The sequence below is a fragment of the Herpailurus yagouaroundi genome, unplaced genomic scaffold (assembly GCF_014898765.1).
Source record: "Herpailurus yagouaroundi ecotype Mexico unplaced genomic scaffold, PumYag 159, whole genome shotgun sequence".
NCBI classification, from domain to species: domain Eukaryota; kingdom Metazoa; phylum Chordata; class Mammalia; order Carnivora; family Felidae; genus Herpailurus; species Herpailurus yagouaroundi.
In genome coordinates, this window is record NW_024412400.1 from 6,122,109 (window position 1) to 6,137,614 (window position 15,506).

General features: G+C 41.6%; 1 protein-coding gene across 3 annotated transcripts in view; it reads left to right on the forward strand.

The window, feature by feature from the left end:
- The window catches only part of DLEC1 (DLEC1 cilia and flagella associated protein), a 79,699-nt gene that overhangs the window by 9,072 nt on the left and 55,121 nt on the right, over positions 1-15,506 (forward strand). The gene's annotated exons all lie outside the window — the stretch shown is intronic.

The window sequence follows — 15,506 nt, forward strand, 5'->3', positions numbered from 1 at the left end:
CTAATTCCATTGTGGTTTCTTCTTTGATCCATTTGTTGTTTACAAATGTGTGGTTTAAGTCCCACAGTTTAGTGAATTTTCCAGTTTCCTCTGTCCCTGATTTCTAACTTCATCCCATTGTTGTCAGAGAAGATACTCTGTATGATATCTATCTTTTAAAATCTATTGAAATTCAATTTGTGGCTTTACGTGTGGTCTGGGAAAGGTCTAATGTGCACTGGAGAAGAACATGTAAATAAATGGCTGTCGTTGGGGAGCGTTCTGTTAGATCTCGTTGGTCTGTTGTGTTCTTCACATCCTCTGTTTCCTTACTCATCTTCTGTCTTGTTTTTCTATTTATTATTGCAAATGGGGTATTGAAGTGTAGAACTGTCTATTTCTCCCCTCAATTCTGTCAATTTTTGCTTCATTATTTTGATGGCCTGTGTGTAAATGTTTATAGTTGTTATATCTTCTTGTCATACTGAACCTTTTATTAATATATAATGCCTTTCTCTGTGTCTTTTTTAAAAAATGTTTATTTTTGAGAGGGAGAGAGAGAATCCCAAGCAGGCTCCATGCTCAGTGCAGAGATTGACGTGGGGCTCGATGCGGGGCTTGAACCCACGACCGTGAGATGTTGACCTGAGCTGAAATCAAGAGTCAGATGCTTAACCAACTGAGCCACTCAGGCACCCCTGTCCTTCTTTGTGTCTTGTGACCTTTTTATTTAAAAACTATTCTGTCTGATATTAGAATAGCTACCCCTTAGGTGCTTTTGCATGGAATGCTATACTTTTACTATTTGCATGGAATATCTTTTTGCATCCTTTCACTTACATTCTATTTGTGTCTTGCATGTAAAGTGAGTGCATTATACTCAGTTGATGAAGCGTCCGACTTTGGCTCAGGTCATGATCTCACAGTTCGTGGGTTTGAGCCCTGCGACAGGCTCTCTGCTGACAGCTCACAGCCTAGAGCCTGCTTCAGATTGTGTCTCCCTCTCTCTCTGCCCTTCCCCTGCTCACTCTCTCTCTTTCTCTCTCTCTCTCTCTCTGTCTCTCAAAAATAAATAAAAGTTAAAACAATTTTAAAAAATAAAGTGAGTCCATTATAGACAGCATGTAGTTGGATCATGTCTTTTTATTCATTCTTCCAAACTGTCTTTTGATTGGGGAGTTTAATCTATGTACATTTAAAGTAATTACTAATAAGGAGGGATTTCTGTCATTTTGTTATTTTTTTCTATATGCCTTATAGATCTTCTGTCTCTTATTTGCCACATTACTGTTTCCTTTTGTGTTGGGTCTGTGTGAGTGAGTGTGTGTGTGTGTGTGTGTAATGTTTAAATTCCTTTCTAATTCCTTTTGTGTATATTCTACAACTAGTTTCTTTGTGGTTACCATAGGGATTGATTACATTTAACAACCTAAAGTTACAACACTCTTGAATTTATACCAGCTTAACTTCAATAACCTACAAAAGTTCTGCTTCTTTACGGTTCTGTCTCCACCCTGTTAGGTTGCTGAAGTCATAAAATTACATCTTTACCCATTGTGTGCCCAGAACCATAAACTAACAGTTCTTTTAAATGCATTCGTTTCTTGGGTTTCCTGGGTGTCTCAGTCCATTGAGCATCTGACTCTTGATTTCAGCTCAGTCATGATCCCATGTTCATGAAATCAAGCCCTGCATTGGGCTCTGTGCTGACAGCAAGGAGCCTGCTTGGGATTCTCTCTCTCCTTCTCTCTCCGCCCCACCCTTCCCCTTGCTTTTGCACACTCTCTCTCAAAATAAATAAACTTTAAAAATGCATTAGTTTCTTTCAATGATGTAGAAAACAAGACTTCAAGTTATAAATTTTTTTTTTCAACGTTTATTTATTTTTGGGACAGAGAGAGACAGAACATGAACGGGGGAGGGGCAGAGAGAGAGGAAGACACAGAATCGGAAACAGGCTCCAGGCTCTGAGCCATCAGCCCAGAGCCTGACGCGGGGCTCGAACTCACAGACCGCAAGATCGTGACCTGGCTGAAGTCAGACGCTTAACCGACTGCGCCACCCAGGCGCCCCACAAGACTTCAAGTTATAAACTGAAGCTACTATAATACCAGCTTTTAGACTAATACTTGTTTTTTTCCCTTTAAATAATAATCTCTTAAATCATGTAGAAACCTTCCATGATTTCCCATGCATTTACCTTTTTTTTTTTTTTTTTTTTTTTTTTGATCTTTATTTCTCCATACAGCTTCAGGTTACTGTCTAGTGTCCTTTCATTTCACCTTGCAGGACTCTGTCAGCATTTCTTGCAGGCAGGCCTCATGGTAACAGACTCCCTCAGCTTTTGTTTATCTGTGAATGTCTTCATTTCTTACTTACTTTTGAAGGACGGTTTTACCAGATACAGGATTTTTAGTTGACAGTTTTCGCCTTTTAACACTTTGAACACATTGTCCCACTGCCTTCTGGCCTCCAAAATTCTTGGAGATCTGCGGACAACCTTACTGAGGGCCCTTATATGTGCTGAGTGACTTCTCTCTTTGTGTCTTTCAAAGCTTGATTAGTGTGTTTTGTTGTGAGTCTCTGAGTTCATCTTACTTACAGTTCACTGAGCTGCTTGGATGTTTACATTCATGTATTTCATCCCATTTGGGAAGTTTTCAGCCATTATTTCTTCAGATATTCTCTCTGCCCCTTTCTCTCCCCTCTTCTGGGATTCCCACATGTGTGTGTGGGTCGGCTTGATGCTGTCCCGTGGGTCCTCCAGGCTTTGTTCACTTTTCTTCAGTCTTTCCATTCTGTTCCTCAGACTTGATCATTTCCATTGTTCTATTTCAATGTCATTGATTCTTCTACCTGCTCAAATCTGACTTTGAATCTCTTTGATAGTGAATTTTTCATTTCTAGTTATGGTACTTTTCAGCTTCAACATTTCTTTCTGGTTTCTTTTTAGGTTTTCGTTGTCCTTATTGATATTTACATTTTGTTCATACATCACCTTCTTGACTTTCTCCACATCTTCCTGTCGTTCTGTGAGCATCTTAAGACTGTTGTTTTATAGTCTTTGTCTAGTATATCTGTAATCAGGTCTTTTTCAGGGACAGTTTCTGTTGGTTGATTGATTTCCTTTGAATGGGCCACACTCTCTTATTTCTTTGTCTTGTGATTTTTTTCTTTTAAACTAAACTCTACACCCAACTCTACCATGAGATCAAGAGTCACGTGCTCTCTGACTGAGCCACCCAGGTATCCCTCTTGTGATTTGTTGTTGTTGAAAACTGGATATTTGAATCTAATAATGTGCTAACTGTAGAAATCAGACTCTCCTCCTTCTCTAGAACTTGTCATTTTTGTTTATTGTTCTTGCTTTTTAAAAAATTGTTGTAGGCTGTCTGTGCCAAGGGTCAACCTGAGGTATAAACTTAAGGTCTTCTCAGGTCTTTTCTCAGCCTTTCCCCGGACGTGTGCAGTCAAGTTCTAATTTTGTCCACATCTGCAGTTGTTTTTGAATGTCCTAGTCTTTTTTTATTAAAAACATTTTTAAATGTTTATTAACTTTCGAGAAAGAGACAGAATGCAAGTGGGGGAGGGTCAGAGAAAGAGGGAGACACAGAATCTGAAGCAGGCTCCAGGCTCTGACCAGTCAGCACAGAGCCTGACCCAGGGCTCAAGCTCATGAACCGCAAGATCATGACCTGAGCCAAAGTGGGCCAATTAACCAACTAAGCCACCCAGGTGCCCCTTGAATGTCCTAGTCCTTAATATCTGGTTCCCAAAAGGGGAAAAAGGAAGATGAATGGGAGGAAAAAGGCACCAGCCCTTTAAATTGCCTAGGAGTCACTTCTGTAGGAGGAGGGGCTTGCAGCTGTGGAGGAGGGCCCACCTCAATGGCCGCTGGCCTCTTTGTAGGCACCTTTGTGGTCAGAAGCAGTAATGCGAAATCAGAGCACAGATACCTGGTATTTGGAAGATGGAGCCCTCTTTGCTCACCCAGGCTCCCGCAAACTGTGCAAGTTGCGCCAGGAATGCACGCACAGATGTTTGCCATGGGGGTGGGATGGTGGCTGGGTAGCTGCCGCTCTGCTGAGTTGAAGTTAGCCGCTGTTTACCTCCAAGTCTTCCCCAGAAGTTCCAAGTCTTCTGTAGACTCCAGCGTTCCAGAACAGTTACTTTAGGCTGCTTCTGCCAGTGCAGCTCTTGTCTAAGCGGGGAGATGGCTTCTGGCCGTCTCAGAATCCTCTCCTGACGTTCTTGGCCGGCCTTTCATTCTGTGGCTCTCATGTTTCCTTGTGGCTGGATTCAGACTCCCTCTTGGCAACACCAACAGTAGGCGTGTGGTGCTCTTCTCACTGCAGCCGTCAGAAGGCACAGGTGATGGTAACCTGGACCACCTGGTCAAGCTGGCGTCTGTTGTGGTTTTCCCCATTAAATTCTCCAAATTAAACTACAGCTGATGAGTATTCGTGGAGTGGTACGGTCAGATTTCACCAATTCTCCTTCCTCCTCAAAGCTCCGTCACCACACCCGCCAGCATTCACTGAGAACCTTTTTCTCAGACAGCCACCTCGATGGCAACACTCTCTTTGATCAATTTCTTTGTTAAAGAAATTGGGTTGTTTTCCTGTAGACTTGTCCGTCGTCTTGATTTTGCTGATTTCAATATTGTGGTGTCATTTAACCTGGTCTCCTGGTTCCTGTATTTCCTGCAATTGAGTGAGTAGTTCTAGAGACTTCATGAGGCCTAGGTTCGATTATTTTGTGGGCGAAAGGGCAAGACTACTTCATAGGTCTTGCTGTGTGCTGCCTTCGGGAGGCACTTGATTTCTGATGTCTCTCTCTTCATGATGCTGGCAACCTTTGCCTGGATCCATTATCTCATTAGGGGCTGTAAATTATAATGACACGCTAATGGTATGGGGTACTTCTACTCCATGGGGAAGCTTTTCAGCAACTACTATGATTATCATTGATGGGCAGGATTAATTCTTTCCGGTTTTTAAAATAATGAGTTGGTTCCCCGAGCATTTCCAAAAGTGACTAATGAGGTGTGTTGGTTGATTTTTAGTATCATTATGAACTTGTGGCTTTCATAACTACAGTTCTATTTATTATCTTTATTAATGCTCACATTGTCCCATCTTGGGCCAATTGGAGCTTTTTCAAGTTCCCTCCTAACTCTTTTGATACAATAGCAGTTGTCTTTGATAACTTCCTTATTTTCTAGAATGGTTAGATGTTCCAGGCTTTATCTTCTTGCCCCGGACCTGCAATCAGCCATTTCTCCAAGGAGGCCTGGTTCCCTTTATTGTCCCCAAAGACTTTGATCTATCCTCCTGCATCCCTGAAAATCATCACTTTCTGGTGCAATAGGAAGAAGGGACTGTGCTTTTAGGGTTGGGAGACCGCACATCTGTGGCCCAGAGGGAGGGAGAGGTGGAAGAGAGTGGCTTAGAAAGGCATTAGACTTACGGGGTCTTCCTAGGGACCAGATGCTGTGTAAGATGCGTTGCCTAGGTTATCCCGCTGAATCCTTCCAACAACGCTGCGAAGTAGGTTTCCTCTCCAGTTTATAGCTACAGGAACGAAACTGAGAGAAAGGGTCAAATAACTTCCCTAAATTCCCACGACTCAGAAGTACTGGGGCCCACATTTGAACTTGAGTGAGTCTGCTGTCAGAGCTCAGCTTCTATCAGGAGGAGGAGGAAGGATTGGTGACAAGAGCAGGCCTGGTGTCCCACAGGTGTAGATGCCTTCCCTCAAGGCGTGGCCCTGGGTATGAGGCCCTAACCTTGGTCAGGCCTGCCACCTCTGAGGCCCAGCCCAGTGGAGAGTGAACACTCGGTGCACATTCTGTATCTCGTCCTGTGCCCCCCACCCCACAGCAGAGTTGTGTAGCTGCCAGCACCCCTCCCTCCACCGTGGACTTGGCAGAGATTATTGGTAGCAGATTCTCAGGAGGTACTATTGGTTGCCTGATGGCCCCTGAGCCCCAGAAGTCTGATGCTCTTCTTGTCTTGGTGGGATTCTTCTTGCTAGAGATCAAGGGGGATGAAATGTTTGGTTGTTTTTAAGTGAAAGTGAAATAAAACATTGAGAACTGAGCAACCTCAGTCAGGGGAGTTTTTCAATGACCTTCATTTTATTTTTTACCCAAGATAATATAGTTATAATCAGACATTATCTGCTCTGGTTTCTCAGCCTTCCTCTGGTAACGTTTCTCTTTTTTTATTTCAAAAGTAGCAGAAGTAGAGATCTTAATCCAGTTCCATGGACATCCCTCTGGTTCCTGCTTCTGGGTGGCAGGTGGGGGAAATGGAGGAGCATGAGGTGACCCAGGAACTGTTTTTTGTTTTAGAGAGTGTGTGAGTTGGGGAGAGAGGGGCAGAGGCGGGGGGCAGGGGAAAGAGAGAGACAGAGAGAGAGAGAGAGAGAGAGAGGGAGATTGGAAATCATAAGTAGGTGCAGGCTCCACGCTCAATGCAGAGCCTGACTTGGGGCTCATTCCCATGACCCTGGAATCATGACCTGAGCTGAAATTAATACACGCTCAACCAGCTAAGCCACCCAGGTGCCCCAAACCTTTTTTATAACTTCGGTGATTGATGATGATGACATTCCCCTGAAACCTTTCTTTTTTAGGCACAGAGGCCGCCTTTCTCTATTTGCTAAATGTCACAAGGTGAAAAACATGTAAATTCTCCAGTCGGGGAGGGGAGGCGGAGAGAGGATCAGAACATCTTGTGCTTCCATTCCCTTCCCTTGCTGGTAAATTGCCCACATTATCTCTCAGGGAATGGAACAGAGCCATGCTCAAGAGTATAGGGTCGGTGTAGGCAGCCCACTCTTCCCAGGTGGTGGAGGATGGTCACGAGGCCAGTGCAGGGTTTTCCAAGGCTCACCTGGTACATAATCCAGGCCAGACATGGAGAGAGACTTTCCAAAGATCTGACAAATGAACTGCCCCCTGCTTCTGCAGACATAACACCTAACTGTCCACAGCCTGGGAGAGGACCGTGGAGGGAATGGTATCAGAAGACAATACGTCTCCATCCCACACACTCCCTGCCCTTTGTATGGAAGTTTTATCTTTTAATATTTCAAATAGGCCAATACCAAAGTCGTTGGGAACTGGGATGGAACAGAACTTGGCATTCCCGCCACCCTCTGCTGAGGTCTCTATTGCACAGGAGAGGCCAAGGACCACGTTTCCCAGAATGCACCTTTCCCCGAGGTTTCCAGGCTAGGTCGCTCATGAGAGATTTGGGCGAGTTTTGGAAGGGGAGGTCACTGTTCTCCAGAAGCAGTAGCAGGCAGATAACTGAGCAGCTGTGAATTTCACAGCAGCTTCCAGATAACTTCTTGAGAACTCCCTACCTCAGTGCTGCTGGCCGAAGTTGGTAGCAATAGCTTCCCTGACGTTCTGTCTCCCTTTCCATCATCCCCTACATTTAGCTCTTTATATATGATCTACAGAGAGTGATTTCTGTTTTCGTCATTGAACCCTGATTATAACAGTAACTAGGCAAAATCTTGAAACTCCTAAATTAACAAATATCATGAGAGAAACACATATTTTTCACTTGTCTCACCTATATCCTGGGTTATAGGGAAACTCCAAAGGGCAAGGCCAGTTACAGGCACCATGTTGGTTAATGCAGCAAACAACAAACTTTGAAGACTTCTGAGTCTTCCATTCATCTTACTTATTCCTTATTTTTTAATCAAACTCTTCATATACATGATTTTAAAAACTCAAATGGTTTAGAGAAGCTTCGGATGAAATATAAAAAGCCGTCCCCCATGCATGACATTATAAATTTGTCTAAACCCTTAGATACACACCACCAAGAGTGAATTGTAATGTAAACCAAGGACTTTATGTGAAAATGATGTGTCAGTGTGGGATCGTCAATTGTAACACACATACTACTCTAGTGTGGGGACGTTAATAATGCAGGAGGCTGTGTGTGTGGGGGCAGCAGGGAGTATATAGGACATCTTTGTTCTCAATTTTGCTAAGAACCTAAAAATGCTCTAAAAAAAAAAAAATCCTCCGTGCCACCTCTCCCAACCTCAGTCCACTTGCCAAAGGTGGCCATGTTTTCAGCTTTGATTCTTCTTGATACATCTAAATAACGTGTCTCTACCACTCTTCCTTGGATCATCAACCATGGATATTTTTAAAAATTTAATTAATTAATTAATTTGTAAATTTACATCCAAGTTAGCATATAGTGCAATCATGATTTCAGGAGTAGATTCCAGTGATTCATCCCTATGTATAACACCTAGTGCTCATCCCAACAAGTGTCTTCCTTAGTGCCCCTTGCCTATTCAGCCCATCCCCCCCACCCACAAGCCCTCTAGCAACCCTCAGTTTGTTCTCTGTATTTATGAGTCTCTTATGTTTTGTTTCCCTTCTTGTTTTTATATTATTTTTGCTTCCCTTCCCTTATGTTCATCTGTTTTGTATCTTAAATTCCACACATAAGTGAAATCATATGGTATTTGTCCTTCTCTGACTGATTTGATTTGGTTAGCATTATTCTCTCTAGCTCCATCCACGTCATTGCAAATGGCAAGATTTTATTCTTTTTGATAGCTGAGTAATACTCCATTGTGTGTGTGTGTGCGTGTGTGTGTGCGCGCGCGTGCGCACACACACACACACCACATCTTCTTTATCCACTCATCCGTCGATGATTTGGGCTCTTTCCATACTTTGGCTATTGTCGATAGTGCTGCTATAAACATTGGGGTGCAAGTGCCCCTTCGAAACAGCACACCTGTATCCCTTGGATAAATACCTAGTACTGCAATTGCTGCATCATAGGGTAGTTCTATTTATAACTTTTTTGAGGAACCTAAATATTGTTTTCCAGAGTGGCTGCACCAGTTTGCATTCCCATCAGCAGTGCAAAAGAGATCCTCTTTCTCCACATCCTCACGAACATCTGTTGTTGCCTGAGTTGTTAATGTTAGCCATTCTGACTGCTGTGAGGTGGTATCTCATTGTGGTTTTGGTTTGTATTTCCCAGATGATGAATGATGTTGAGCATTTTTTCATGTGTCTGTTGGCCATCTGGATGTCTTCTCCGGACAAGTGTCTATTCATGTCTTTTGCCCATTTCTTCACTGGATTATTTGTTTATTGGGTGTTGAGTTTGATAAGTTCTTTATAGATTTTGGATACTAACCCTTTATCTGATATGTCATTTGCAAATATCTTCTCCCATTCTATAGGTTGCTTTTTAGTTTTGCTGATTGTTTCCTTCGCTGTGCAGAAGCTTTTTATCTTGATAAGATACCAATAGATCACTTTTGCTTTTGTTTCCCATGCCTCCAGAGACGCGTTGAGAAAGAAGTTGCTGCAGCTGAGGTCAAAGAGGTTTTTGCCTGCTTTCCCCTCTAGGATTTTGATGACTTCCTGTCTTACGTTTAGGTCTTTCATCCATATTGAGTTTATTTTGGGGTATGGTATAAGAAAAGGGTCCAGGTTCATTCTAATGCATTTGCTGTACGGTTTTCCCAGCACCATTTGGATGTTCTTTCCTGCTTTGTCAAAGGTTAGTTGGCCATACATTTGTGGGTCCATTTCTGGGTTCTGTATTCTGTTCCATTGACCTGAGTGTCTGTTTTTGTGCCAGCACCATGCTGTCTTGATGATTACAGCTTTGAAATACATCTTGAAATCCGGGATTGTGATGCCTCCAGCTTCACTTTTCTTTTTCAGGATTGCTTTGGCTCTTCGGGGTCTTTTCTGGTTCCATACAAATTTTAGGATTGTTTGTTCTAGCTCTGTGAAGAATGCTGGTGTTACTTTGATCGGGATTGCATTGAATATGTAGATTGCTTTGGGTAGTGTCTACATTTTAACAATATTTGTTCTTCCAATCCATGAGTATGGAATATTTTTCCGTGTGTGTGTGTGTGTGTGTGTGTGTGTGTGTGTGTGTGTCTTCTTCAATTTATTTCACAAGCTTTCTATAGTTTTCAGTGTATAGATTTTTCACCTCTTTGACTAGGTTTATTCCTAGATATTTTATGGTTTTTGGTGCGATTGTAAATGGGATTGATTCCTTGATTTCTCTTTCTATTGCTTTACAATTGTATAGAAATGCAACCGATTTCTGTGCATTGATTCTATATCCTGCGACTTTGCTGACCTCATGCATCAGTTCTAGCAGTTTTTTTGTGGAATCTTTTGGGTTTTCCATATAGAGTATCATGTTATATGCAAAGAGTTAAAGTTTGACTTCCTCCTTGCCCATTTGGATGCCTTTTATTCCTTTGTGTTTTCTGATTGCTGAAGCTAGGACTTCAGTACTATGTTGAATAATAGTGGCGAGGGTGGACATCCCTGTCACGTTCCTGAACTTAGGGTGAAGTTCTCAGTTTTTCCTCATTGAGGATGAGATTAGCATTGGGTCTTTCAAGGTCTTGAAATATGATCCTTCTATCCTTACTTTCTTGAGGGTTTTTTATCAAGAAAGGTGCTGTATTTTGTCAAATGCTTTCTGTGCATCTATTGAGAGGATCATGTGGTTCTTGTCCTTCCTTTTATTGATGTGAAGAATCACACTGATTGATGTGTGGATATTGAACCAGCCCTGCATCCCAGATATAAATCCCACTTGGTCATGGTGAATAATTCTTTTAATGTATTGTTGGATTTGGTTGGCTAGTATCTTATTGAGGATTTTTACATCCATGTTCATCAGGGAAACTGGTCTGTAGCTCTCCTTTTTAGTGGGGTTTTTGTCTGGTTTTGGAGTCAAGGTAATGCTGGCTTCATAGAATGAGTTTGGAAGTTTTCCTTCCATTTCTATTTTTTGGAACAGCTTCATAAGAATAGGTATTAACTGTTCTTTCAATGTTTGGTAGAATTCCCCTGGAAAGTCATCTGGCCCTGGACTCTTGTTTTTTTTGTTTTTTTTTGTTTTTTTTTTTTTTTGTTTTGTTTTGTTTTGGTTTTTGGTTTTTTTGGAGATTTTTTATTACAAATTTGATTTCTTTACTGGTTATAGGTCATTCAAATTTTCTATTTCTCTTTGTTTCAGTTTTGGTAGTTTATATGTTTCTAGGCATTTGTCCATTTCTTCCAGATTGCCCAATTTATTGGCATATAATTGCTCATAATATTCTCTTATTATTGTTTGTATCTCTGCAGTGTTGGTTGTGATCTCTCCTCTTTCATTCATGATTTTATCTATTTGGGTCCTTTCCTTTTTCTTTTTGATCAAATTGGCTAGGGGTTTATCAATTTTGTTATTTCTTTCAAAGAACCAGCTCCTGGTTTCATTGATCTGTTCTACTGTTTTGTTTATTTGTTTGTTTGTTTGTTTGTTTGTTTGTTTGTTTTTTGGATTCAATAGCATTGATTTCTGCTCTAATCTTTATTATTTCCCCCGTTTTGCTGGTTTGGGGTTTTATTTGCTGTTCTTTTTCCATCACTTTAAGGTGTAAGGTTAGGTTGTGTATCTGAGATCTTTCTTCCTTCTTTAGGAAGGCCTGTATTGCTATATATTTCCCTCTTACGACCACTTTTGCTGCATCACAGAGTTTTGGGGCTGTGGTGTTATCATTTTCATTGGCTTCCGTGTACTTTTTAATTTCCTCTTTAACTTCTTGGTTAGACCGTTCATTCTTTAGTAGGATGTCCTTCAGTCACCAAGTGTTTGTTGTCTTAACAAATTTTTTCTTGTGGTTGATTTTGCGTTTCATAGCTTTGTGGTCTGAAAATATGCACAGTATAATCTTGTTCTTTCTGTACTTGTTGAGGACTGATTTATGTTCCAAGTATGTGATCTATTCTGGAGAATGTTCCATGTGCACTTGAGAAGAATGTGTATTCTTCTTTAGAATCAAATGTTCTGACCATATCTGTTAAGTCCATCCAGTCCAGTGTGTCATTCAAAGCCATTGTTTCCTTGTTGATTTCCTGTTTAGATGATCTGTCCATTTGCCGTAAGTGGGGATGTTGAAGTCCCCTACTATTATGGTATTATTATCAATGGGTTTCTGTATGTTTGTGATTAATTGATTTATATATTTGGGTGCTCTCATGTTGGAGCATAAATGTTTATAATTGTTAGATCTTCTTGGTGGATAGACCCCTTAGTTATAATATAATGCCCTTCTTAATCTCTTGTTACAGTCTTTATTTTAAAATCTAGACTGTCTGACATAAGTATAGCTCCTCTGGCTTTCTTTTGGCAATGATTAGCATGATAGATGGTTCTCCATCCCCTTACTTTCAACCTGAAGGTGACTTTAGGTCTAAAATGGGTCTTTTGTAAACAGCATATAGATGCATCTTGTTTTCTTATCCCTTCTGTTACCCTATGTCTTTTGATTAGAGCATTTAGTCCATTGACATTTAGAGTGAATACTGAAAGATATGAATTTATTGCCATTATGTTGCCTGTAGAGTTGGAGTTTCTGGTGGTGTTCTCTGGTCCTTTCTAGTCTTTGTTGGTTTTGGTCTTTTTTTGTTTTTATTGTTTTCCATCTTTTCTCCCCTCAGAGAGTACCCCCCCTAAAGTTTCTTGCAGGGCTGATTTAGTGGTCATGAACTCCTTTAGTTTTTGTCTGGGAAACTTTTTATCTCTCCTTCTATTTTGAATGACAGCCTTGCTGGATAAAGAATTCTTGGCTGCATATTTTTCCAATTTTCCACATTGAATATATCCTGCCACTCCTTTCTGGCCTGCCATGTTTCTGTGCATAAGTCTGCTGCAAACCTGATCCGTCTTTCCTTGTAGACTAAGGACTTTTTTCCCCTTGCTGCTTTCATGATTCTTTCCTTGTCTGTGTATTTTATGAATTTGACTATGATATGTCTTGTTGATGGTTGGTTTTCGTTGAATCTAATTGGATGTCTCTGTGTTTCCTGGATTTTGATGTCTGTGTCATTCCTCAGGTTAGGAAAGTTTTCCACTGTGATTTGCTCACATAAAACTTCTACCCGTTTTTCTCTCTCTTCATCTTCTGGGACCCCTATGAGTCAGATTTTATTCCTTTTTAATGAGTCACTGAGTTCTCTAATTCTTACATCATGCTCTTTTGCCTCAGTTTCCCTCTTTTTTTCTGCTTCATTATTCTCCAAAAGTTTATACTCTTTATCGCTGATTCACTGCTCTGCTTCATCAATCCTTGCTGTCATGGCATCCATTTGAGAGTGCGTCTCAGTTATAACATTTTTAAATTTCCTCCTGACTAGATTTTACCACTTTTATCTCCACAGAAAGGGATTCTATGGTTTTTTCAGCCCCAGCTAGTATTCTTATTATCATGATTCTAAATTCTGGTTCAGACATCTTGCTTGTATCTCTGTTGATTAAGCTGTTATATCTTCCTGTTCTTTCTTTTGGAGTGAATTCCTTCATTTCATCATTTTGAGGGAGAAAAAGAATTAATAAAATAAAATAAATAAACAAATTAAGAAATTAAAAACAACACAAAAAAATCAAATGAAGGATGCTAGATCCTAGGTGTGTTTTGGTCTGGTTGTTGAAACAATCTCGATAGAATAGACAAAAAAGGAAAAGAAAAGAGAAAAAAAGGAAAAAAATCATTTGAAAATTTAAAAAAATGAATACAATTAAGGGTGCCTGGGTGGCTCAGTCGGTTGAGCATCCGACTTCAGCTCAGGTCATGATCTCACAGTTCGTGGGTTCGAGCCCTGTGTTGGGCTCTGTGCTGACAGCTTGGAGCCTGGAACCTGCTTTGGACTCTGTATCTACCTCTCTCTACCCCCCTCCCCCCCCCCCCATGCATGCTCTGTCTCTCTCTCTCTCCCAAAAATAAATAAAAACATTTTTAAAAATGAATACAATAAACTAGAATAAAATGAAATGATGAAAGTAAAAATAGAATTAGGAAAATTTACAAAGAAGTAAAAAATAGAGAAAAATTAAGAAAAATATTTTTTATGAAAATGGTAAATAAAAATAAATTTTTTCCTCTTTCTGTATTGAAGAATAAGAAAAGGAAAAAATTTGAAATGATGGGCCAGCAAACAGAATGAAATATGATTGAAATTACATCCAGTTTCCCCTAGAAATCAAACTATGAAGCACTTTATAGGCCATAAACTAGCAGGCAGAGAGATTTGTGGTGATCCTCTAGAGCACAGTTGACCCAGTTGGGTGGGGCTTGGTGTAGTAGCTCCATTCTCCATAGATGGTGCTGCTTAGTTTACTGGGGTCGATCATTGTTTCACGTATATGTGTGTACGCACATGCACGGGAGGGGTCAAATGGCGTCACCCACCTACCCAGTCTCTAGTATCAGAACTCTGTACCCTCCCCAGCTGGCAATCAAGCACTCCTCCATTGTCTCAGGCTTCTGTCCATTCCCCACTTCTACACTGTCCGCGACCAAGCCATCGTCCTGCTAGGTGGCACCTCCCTCCTGAGTTTTATCTCAGATGGGGCTGAGATAAAACTCACTTCTGAGGGTCCTGCAGTTTTGACCAGCTCAGACCTTCTGGGGATGAGTCTCCATGAGCTGGCCCACCCCCCAGAATGTTCGTTCACATGACCGCACTGCTGCAGATGCCCAGAGACTGTGGCTGGGTACTAGCCTGCCCCAGAGAAAGTTCACAGGATCGTGAACAGCAGTGTTTCAGGGATTATGGGAAATCACAACACACATCTGGCACCAGGCTTCACCCTTAACATTGTTGTTCCAACACCAACAAACGTGGCTGTTCTCCAGGGTCCACTGGAAGCTTTGCCTGTGGGGAGGCCTCACAGCCTCTACCAAATGTCCTCTCAGGGGAACCGCCTCTGCCTGTGTTGCCCAAAGATATCTCGAACCCTGCTGTGTGCTCCTGGGAATTCGCCCTTCCCACCAGAGCTCTGCCAGGTATCAAGCTGCAGAGTCACAGATTCTGTGCTCCCCTATTTATAGAGTCTTAATGGTATTTAAACCCTCTCCTTTCTCCCTTTCATGTTCAGTCCCTTATAGGTGTTGCCACTCTTTCTCTTTCTCTCCAGCTATTTTCAGGAGGAGTGCTTTTCCTGTACTTTCCCACCCCCTGTCTCTGTCCTCTCCTCACAAGCAAAAACAGCTCCCTGCCCTCCAAAGTTCTCTCTCCCCGAGTTCCCCTCTCCACGCCACATACCTGCTGAGTTCTGTGGTTCATGTTGTGCAGTTTGTTGTGTGAATCCTCAGATCAGTTTTCTAGGTGTGTAAGATGGTTTGGTGTTGATCTAGCTGCATTTCAGGGATGAGAGAGGCAAAACAACAATAACAACAACAACAACAACCATGGATATTAATGCTTGACTTCCCACTTCATTAAATGAGATTTTACTCTTTTGTCTGTCAGTAGATCTGTTTGGGGTTGGCTGATCTAGCCAGTCTTGGCTGGCTAGACCAGCTTTAAGCTGTGGGCCCAGCTGAACTTGGCTCTTTGCTACAAGTTGGGCTCAAGTCTGCTTAACATGGATTCATGCTAGAGTCCAAGGTGAAGAGGCAGGAGCTCTTCTCAGGGGCAGGGAAGCTCTTCTCATGATGGC